This window comes from Hemitrygon akajei, chromosome 30 (assembly GCF_048418815.1).
Source record: "Hemitrygon akajei chromosome 30, sHemAka1.3, whole genome shotgun sequence".
Classification (NCBI taxonomy): domain Eukaryota; kingdom Metazoa; phylum Chordata; class Chondrichthyes; order Myliobatiformes; family Dasyatidae; genus Hemitrygon; species Hemitrygon akajei.
Window position 1 is genome coordinate 34829229 of NC_133153.1, and position 8490 is coordinate 34837718.

Sequence of the window (8490 nt, forward strand, 5' to 3'; positions counted from 1 at the left end):
CATCTACCACTCTCTGAGTAAAAAGTTTACCCCTCATATCTGCCTTGAACTTACCTCCTCTCACCTCTAATGCATGCCCTCTGGAATTAGACATTTCAGCCCTGGGAAACAGATACTCCCTGCCTACTCCATCTATGCCTCTCAATCTTATAAACCTCCATCAGATCTCCCCTCAGCATCCACTGCTCCAGAGAAAACAAACTAAGTTTATCCAATCTCTCGTGATGGCACATGTCCTCTAAACCAGATAGCATCCTGGTTAACCTCTTCTGCACTCTCTCCAAAGCCACAGCATCCTTCCTATTCTGGGGCAACCAATACTCCAGATGTGGCCTAACCAAAGTTTTGTAAAGTTGTAACACAACCTCTTGACTTTTGAACTCAGTACCTCAACTAATGAAAGCAAGCATTGCATAAGCCTTAACCACCTTATCGATCTGTGCAGCTACTTTCAGGGAACTATGAACGTGGATTCCAAGATCTCTCTGCTCAGCAACACTGTTAAGGATCTTGCCCTTACCAGTGTACTATCTCCTTGCATTTGCCCTAGCAAGGTGCAACACATATTTATCTGGATTAAACTTCATCTGGCATTTCTGCAACTGATGTATATTGTGCTGTATTCTTTACCATTCTTCTACACTATCCACAACTTCACCAATCTTTGTATCATCCACAAACTTACTAACCCACTCATCTACATTTTCATCCAGGTCGTTTATACACATCACAAACAGCAGAAGTCCCAGCACAGATCTCTGCAAAATGCCACTAATTACAGACCTCCAGCTTGAATAAATCCCTTCAACCACCACCCTCTGTCTTCTATGTGCAAACCAGTTCTGAAGCCAATCAGCCAATTCACTGCAGACCCCATGCATCTTAATCTTCTGGATTAGAGTTCCATGAGGGACTTCATCAAATGCCTTACTAAAATCCATGCAGACAACAACCACTGCCCTCCCCTCATCAATCTCTCAAATTGTCTGCTTTCTCAGGACAACTCAGGTCCCATGCCATTACTTTGAATAACAGCAAATGCACTGTCCCTGGCCTACTGACCAAGCTTTATCAATCAATCAACACCACAAGTGCATTCTATCTGGTTATTATCAGACTGCTGGTTATGGGAGCATGGTTTGCACAAATTGACTGCTGTATTTCCTAGCACCGTTCCAAATATTACATCACTGCTTGGAATATACTTCAGGAGATCAATACATTGTGAAAAGCAATACATAAATACAAGTTTTCTTTTATTTGTTCTCTAACATATTAAAGGAAATTGGCATTGATGGTTTAGCACGAAATCTATTACTTGCAATGAGATTCTGTGTTTTTATCTACTTGGTACAATAATTTGAAACACATTACTGTCGATATGCATTTTGATTATACTACTTTAATTCCAGAAGCATTATACCAGAGTATGCGTTTATGCTCTAGGCCAGGTTAACATTCTTGAAAGGTACTATTGATGCCTTTCATGTGAAAGTAGCTGTTTTCCTCCGGAGAGATGATAGCCATATTTTATTACTGCTTAACCAGGCACTTTTTTTGCCAGCTTGTAGGAATGGACAGCTTTTGATTAATGACACAATCCTTGATTACACATTTGCAGGAGTTTTCCCTGAGGAAGTTATTTTGAAAGATTTTTTTTTGCTTTTCTCTGGATTATTCTATACAACTTCCAATTCTTTCCTACTGTCTTTCTCCACCAGTTGAGAAGCAGTTTAGACCAGCAACTGTTCTCCACGATTTGCTGCTGGTGGGCTAAGCAGAACAGACTGAGGAGCTCTCAAAATCTTCAGGCCCCCCCGTAGTCTCATCTGCCACCTGAACAGCCAGGAGAATGCCACGGCTAATCCTGAGAAACTGAGAAGTCAGCAGGATACATGAGAGATCAGGAAGAGAGAGTGATATCAGATTTGTTGAGCATCTTCACTCCACATGCAACACTCAGGATTTCCCGGTAGCCAATCATTTTAAATCCTCTCCCATTCCCATTCCGACATGTCAGTCTACAGCATCCTCTATTGCCATGATGTTGCACACGCAGGGTGGAGGAGCAACATCTCACATTCCGTCTGGGCAGCCTCCAACATAATTTCTTACCCTTCCCCCTTCTCTCTTTTTCCACTCCCCATTCTGACTCTCCTCTCATCTTTTCTCTTCTCCTCAACTGCCTATCATCTCCATCAGATGCCCCACCTCCTTCCCTTTCTCCTGTGGTCCACTCTCCTATCAGATTTCTTCCTCAGCCCTTTAACTTTTCCACCTATCACCTCCCATCTTCTCACTTCATGAGCCTCCTCCACCCACCTAACTTCCACCACATCTGGCTTCACCTATTGTCTTCCAACTTGTACTACTTCCCCTTCCCCCACCTCCATATTCTGGCATTTCCTTTCCAGTCCTGCTGAAGTTTCTCAACCCACAGCATCAATTGTTTATTCGTCTCCATAGATGATGCCTGACCTGCTGAGTTCCTTCAGTGTGTGCTGCTCTGGATTTCCAACATCCACAGAACCTTTTGTGTTTATGACTACCTTAGAGTATTTCTTCCAGACTTCCTCCAGTGCTGGTATTATTTCACTGCTAATATTACTGGTGCTACTTTTTAATTGCAGGATTATTTAATTAATTACATTTAAGCTCCCTGAACCCTGGTGCAATTTTTAACCCATTTCCCTCAAGATCCTCAGGTCACTGCATCACAGGCCAAGTGGCATAGGTCTGAGAATAGCGCTGATGCAGTATCATAAAACCCAATGCAACACCAAATACTTAGGCACGGCTCAGATAGTGGCCTGGTTCAATGCCTGCAACGTGACACTGCTGCGGTCTCGACAATGCATTCATGCGGCGATCTCTGAGCAATGCCAGAGGTACAAAGTTAATGCAGTATTGGCAACAGCTGTTCAAGTACATCTACTGGCCCTAACAGATGTCTAATGAATTATATCCCTTTGTATTAGCCTTGTCCACCCTGAAGAAAAGGGTGCTGGTGGTCCACTCTATCTGTGCCACTTAGCTTGTACATCTCTATAAAGTCACTTCTCATCCTCCTTCACTCTAAAGAGAAAAGCCCTAGCTTGCTCAGCCTATCCTCATAAAACATGCTCTCCAATCCAGGCAGCATGCTTGTAAGTCTCCTCTACACCCTCTCTAAAGTTTACACATCCTTCCTATAATGAGGTGACCGGGACTGAACACAGTATTCCAAGTGTGGTCTAAGCAGAGTTGGAACATTACCTCACATTTTTTAACTCAATCCCCCATCTAATGAAGGCCAACACACCATACACCTTTCCAACAACCCTGTCAACTAGCACAGCAACTTTGAGGGATATATGGACAAGGACCACAAGATCCCTTGGTTCCTTCACACAGTTAAGAATCTTGCCATTAACCTTATATTCTGACTTTGTTTGACCTTCCAACGTGTATTACTTCAGCCTTTCCCAGATTGAACTCCATCTGCCACTTCTCAGCCCAGCTCTGCAACTGATCAACGTCCAGTTGTAGTCTACAGCAACCTTGTGCACTATCCACAGTACCACCAATGTGTCATCTGCTCTCTCGTGGAGAGAGACAGAGAGCCCAGACCCTTGAGCCTGTACATCTTTGAAAGAGTCCTGGAAGCAGTCGAATCAAGACAAAATTTCAGCCCACTCTAGGCTAACACTTCATGACAGTGGCAAGAAAACACTGTACTGTTGTTGACATTCGGCTGACCCCAGCTTCAAGATCTAAGAGTAAACACAAAGTACACTGCAGATGCTGTGGTCAAATCAAGACGTACAAAAAAGCTGGATGAACTCAGCAGGTCGGGCCGCGTCCATTGAAAGAAGCCATCAACATTTCAGGTCGAGACCCTTCGTCAGGACTAAAGAAGGCGGGGGCAGGGGCCCTATAAAGAAGATGGGGGGAGGGTGGAAAACCAAGCAGAGGAAAGATCAAGTGGTGGGGGAGGGGAAACAGGGACGGGATAGGCAGGAGAGGTGAAGAAGGAATCTACGGGGAAAGCACTATGGGTAGTAGAAGAAGGCAGAGTCATGAGAGGTGATAGGCAGCTAGAAAAGGAGACAGAGTGAAGGTGGGATGGGGGAAGGGAGAGGGAGGGAATTACCGGAAGTTGGATAATTACCTAATTGATTAATTAATTAACTAATTAATTACTAATTACCTAATATATTACTCTTAGTAACTAAGAGTAGTTTTATCTGTCACATGTACATCGAAACACGCAGTGAAATGCTTTGTTTGCATCCACAACCAACACAGCCTGAGACGTGCTTGGGGCAGTCTACAAGTTTTGGGTTCAGGGTTACGCCCTTATGTTGTTCTTTTTATTTGCAAAATCCCGCATGGTTCAGTAAAACAAAAATAATTCTGCTGCCCATATTCAATCTGGCACATGGATGACAGGAAAATAAGGGCTTTGTGAAAGAGAAGGGTAAGATTGGTTTTAGATTGGATTAAAAGTTCAGCTCAGCATTGTGGATTGAAGGGCCTATATGTTCTATTTTCAAATGCATTCTCCTGAATAGGCTGCAGTGATGACTAGCTTCATCACATTCATGAGCTTCCGTTCTGAATGCTATTTGCTTACTTTTATTGCTTGTGTGACTTGGGTTTTTTTTCTGCACATTGGGGGCTCGATGGCCTTTTTTAAATGGGTTCTATTGGATTTCCTGGTTTCATGGTTGCCTGTAAGGAGATGAATCTCAAGGTTGTATGTAGTATACAGTAGGTACTTTGATAATAGATGTACTTTGAACAATCTGAGCTTTGTGATCTGCAATCCCATAGCAATGCTGAGGACTCTTAAATATTCCCCGAAATGGCCCAGCAAAGCCTTCAGTTCAAGGACAACAAATGGCTTTGCCCATGAATAAATAAATACATCTGTGGGACCACTGCCAGGTCTGTTTGTATATCAGAGCTGTACCCATGCCTGGATGGGCAGCCACTCTAATCAAAAAGCAGAAAACTACAGCTGTAGCAGACACAAAATAAATATAGAAACTGAGCACAGTGTGAGACGCATCTACGGAGCAGGACATAGAGTTAATGTCACAGAACTTTCACTGGAAGAGGAGAAAGGTTTACAGTTGGCCTGAGTGATAGTTACCTGAGAGGTAATTTCCAGAGGATGGTGAATGCCTGGAATAGGTAGCAGAGAAAGTTGTTGAGGCAGGTACAATTCCAACATTCAGATAGGTACGTATAGACGGAGGGGTTTGTTGGATTATGGGCCAGATCTGGGCAACTGGGTCAAACAGGGAGGATGCTGTGGTCAACATGGACCTGTTGAGCTGGAGAGCCTGTTTCTACACTGTATTCCTCGATGACTCATGAAAGGTGGTTGACCTGGAACATTAGCAGCTTCCCTCTCCACAGGCGCTGCCTGGACTGCAGTGTATTTGCAACATTTTCTGATTTTATTTCCAATGTTTAAGCACAAGAAGATGCCAATAGTGCAGTTCATTGTTGTAAGTAAGAAGTCTGTGAATAGCAGCATAAACACAAGAGATTCTGCAGACACTGGAAATCCAGCGTAACACACTTACACAATGCTGCCTGACTTGCTGAGTACTTCCTGTATTTCATGCACATTAGGTTGTGTATAGTACAGGAGATGGTGGGGTGAAGCAATGGGCCAGTTAGCAAAACTGGAAAATCAATATTTGTCCCAATCCAAAAAAGCTCAGGGGTTTGGTTAGCATTTGTGAAGAAGCCAATGAAACATTAAGCATGTTTCTCTTTGATAAACATTGAGATTCTTCCTTAAATGAAGGAAATAAACAGTTTTAGCATCTATTAATACCACACCTACAAACAGTGGCCACTTTATTAAGTACACTTGCTAGTTAATACAAATATCTAATCAGCCAATCATATGGCAGCAATTCATTTCAAAAAAAGCACCCAGACATGGTCAAGAGGTTCAGTTCAAACATCAGAATGGGGAAGAAATGCAATCTAAGTGACTTTGACCCGGAATTATTGCTGGTGCCAGACGGGGTGGTTTGAGTATTTCAGAAAATGCTGATCTGGGATTTTCACGCACAGCTGTCTCGAGCGTTTACAGAGAATGGTGCGTAAAACCAAAAAAAAATCCAGTGAGCTGCAGTTCTGCTGGGGAAAACGCCCTGATAATGAGAGGTCAGAGGAGAATGCCCAGACGGTTTCAAACTGACGGGACGGCGACAATAACTCAAATAACCGTCCCTTACAACAGCGGCGTGCCGAAGAGCATCTCCGAACGCACAACCTTGAAGTGGATGGGCTAAAGCTGCAGAAGACCACGAACAGACACTCAATAGCCACTTTATTAGGTACAGGAGGTACCTAATAAAGTGGCCAGTGAGTGTACCTTCACGCCGGGATGAATTGGGAACAAAATCATCCGCACCATTCCGTGACCCTCCTGCGCTACGCTGGCTCGCTCATTCAACAGTCTTTTGCACAAAGGGAGGGTGGCTTTCTCCGAAGCGTAAAGCGGCAATTTCGCACTGGCTTAGCCTTTGCGCCTTGACTTGCCCAATCCGGGGGAAACCCCGCAAGAGGGTGAGGTTCCTCCTTGCGTGAGTTGCGCTGCAGTCGGTGACTGAGGTCCCGCGGCACACGGTCTTGCATGCAATCCCAACCACGAACTTCACCTGGCCCCACTGTTGTATTTGCAGTCAGCGCGTAACAGAGCAGGGTAAAAAAAACCCACATAGAAACATAGAAAATAGGTGCAGGAGTAGGCCATTCGGCCCTTCGAGCCTGTACCACCATTCAGTATGATCATGGCTGATCATCCAACTCAGAACCCTGTACCTGCTTTCTCTCCATACCCCCTGATCCCTTTAGCCACAAGGGCCATATCTAACTCCCTCTTAAATATAGCCAATGAACCGGCCTCAACTGTTTCCTGTGGCAGAGAGTTCCACAGATTAACCACTCTCCGTGTGAAGTGACCCTCCGCTATCGTGAGGAAAACGACTTCTTCAGCCAATCTACAGAGGACCACACCATAAATAGTTATGCGCTTATCTCCAGGTTTATTTTCCAACTCAATCATAGAATACAATTGTCAGCCGCTGAAATAAATTCCTGGACCATTTTTTACTGAATCGCACACTTCATAAAGCAAGTTAGCATTCTCTATTCTAACTCTTAAGTTTTAAAGTGAGAGAGGTCCTCTTTTAAAACCTGATAAAATATATATATCTCAATTAAGCTCGAGTGTGTACAATACAGGGCAGGCAGACGTGGTAAATAGCCAGAGGCAGCTGCGAACTCACCGCAATAAACATGATGACAGCATCTCCCACTTCAGATCAGACGGGCTTGGCCGCGCGGATTTAAAATGATCGAGGGGGGATGATAATAAAGCCCTTGTCAGGCGAGGTCAACCGGCGACCCGAGTCCCGGACTGCGGAATCTGCTCTGCTAGGTCACTCTCGCCACAGCCTCCGCAAGCAACAGCCGAGGAGGAGGAGGAGGAGCGAGGGGAGGAGGCAGGGCAGGGAAAAGAGGATGCAAGCTCCACAACTGATCCGGGAAGATAAATAGGAGATCTAGGACGCTGTATCGAAGCGTGTTGACATAACTCACATATTAGTGAGAGGCTGATTTAACTCCTTCGAGGCGGGCAGACAGCCAGAAATGCTGCAATCTAGGTTGTACCTGCATAAAGTGGGGATATAGGGTGAAGGTTGAACGGGAAGCACAGAGCAGTACAGCACAGGAACAGGCCTTTCGGCCCGCAATATCTGTGCCGAGCATAATGACAAATTAAACTGATCTCTTCTGCTGCACATCATCCATATCCCTCCATTCCCTGCCTACCCAACAGCCTATTAGACACCACTCCGTGTCTGTAATGCCGCCGCAAGTAAGTTTTTCATTACACCTGTGCTGTCATGTACTTGTGCAGCTGACAACAAACTCCACTTGGGATGATGGCAGCTGTTTCTGACCACCAACTCTAGCAGTTCTGGGCACCTACCGCTCTGCATAAAAATATTGCCCTTCACATCCACTATAAAACTTACCCACTCACTTTTTTAAAAAAGCATCAGACATAGGAGCAGAATTAGGCCATTCAGCCCATTGAGTCTGCTCTGTCGGGTTTGTTTTTCCCCTCAACCCTATTCTCCTCCGTTCTCCCAGTAACCTTTGATGCCCTGACTAATCGAGAACCTATCGACCTCTTTTTTAAAATACACTCAAAGACTTGGCCCCCACAGCTGTCTGTGGCAATGAGTTCCACAGATTCACCACCCTCTGGCTAAAGATGTTGTGTGTGACGGCCAATCTCCCCAGCTCCTCTGCCTGAGTTCGAGTGGTCTCTCTCTCCCTCGAGGCTGTCGGGGGATGTTCCCAAATTTCTGCGATTTATGGAATGGACTGGACTCTTTCTGAGTTTATTATACCTTTTATATTTTGTTTTTGCCTCTTCTTTCTTGTCACCATTTGAGCAATTTAATTTGG

At 44.7% G+C, this 8490-nt stretch overlaps 1 protein-coding gene across 1 annotated transcript in view; it reads right to left on the bottom strand.

The window, feature by feature from the left end:
- Positions 1–7547, bottom strand: part of LOC140718610 (synaptic vesicle glycoprotein 2B-like) — a 194538-nt gene extending 186991 nt beyond the window's left edge. The window contains exon 1 of the mRNA XM_073032577.1: positions 7299–7547. The gene's annotated coding sequence lies outside the window, so the exon portion shown is untranslated. The remainder of the gene's footprint in view (positions 1–7298) is intronic.
- Between the last annotated feature and the right edge of the window lie 943 nt (positions 7548–8490).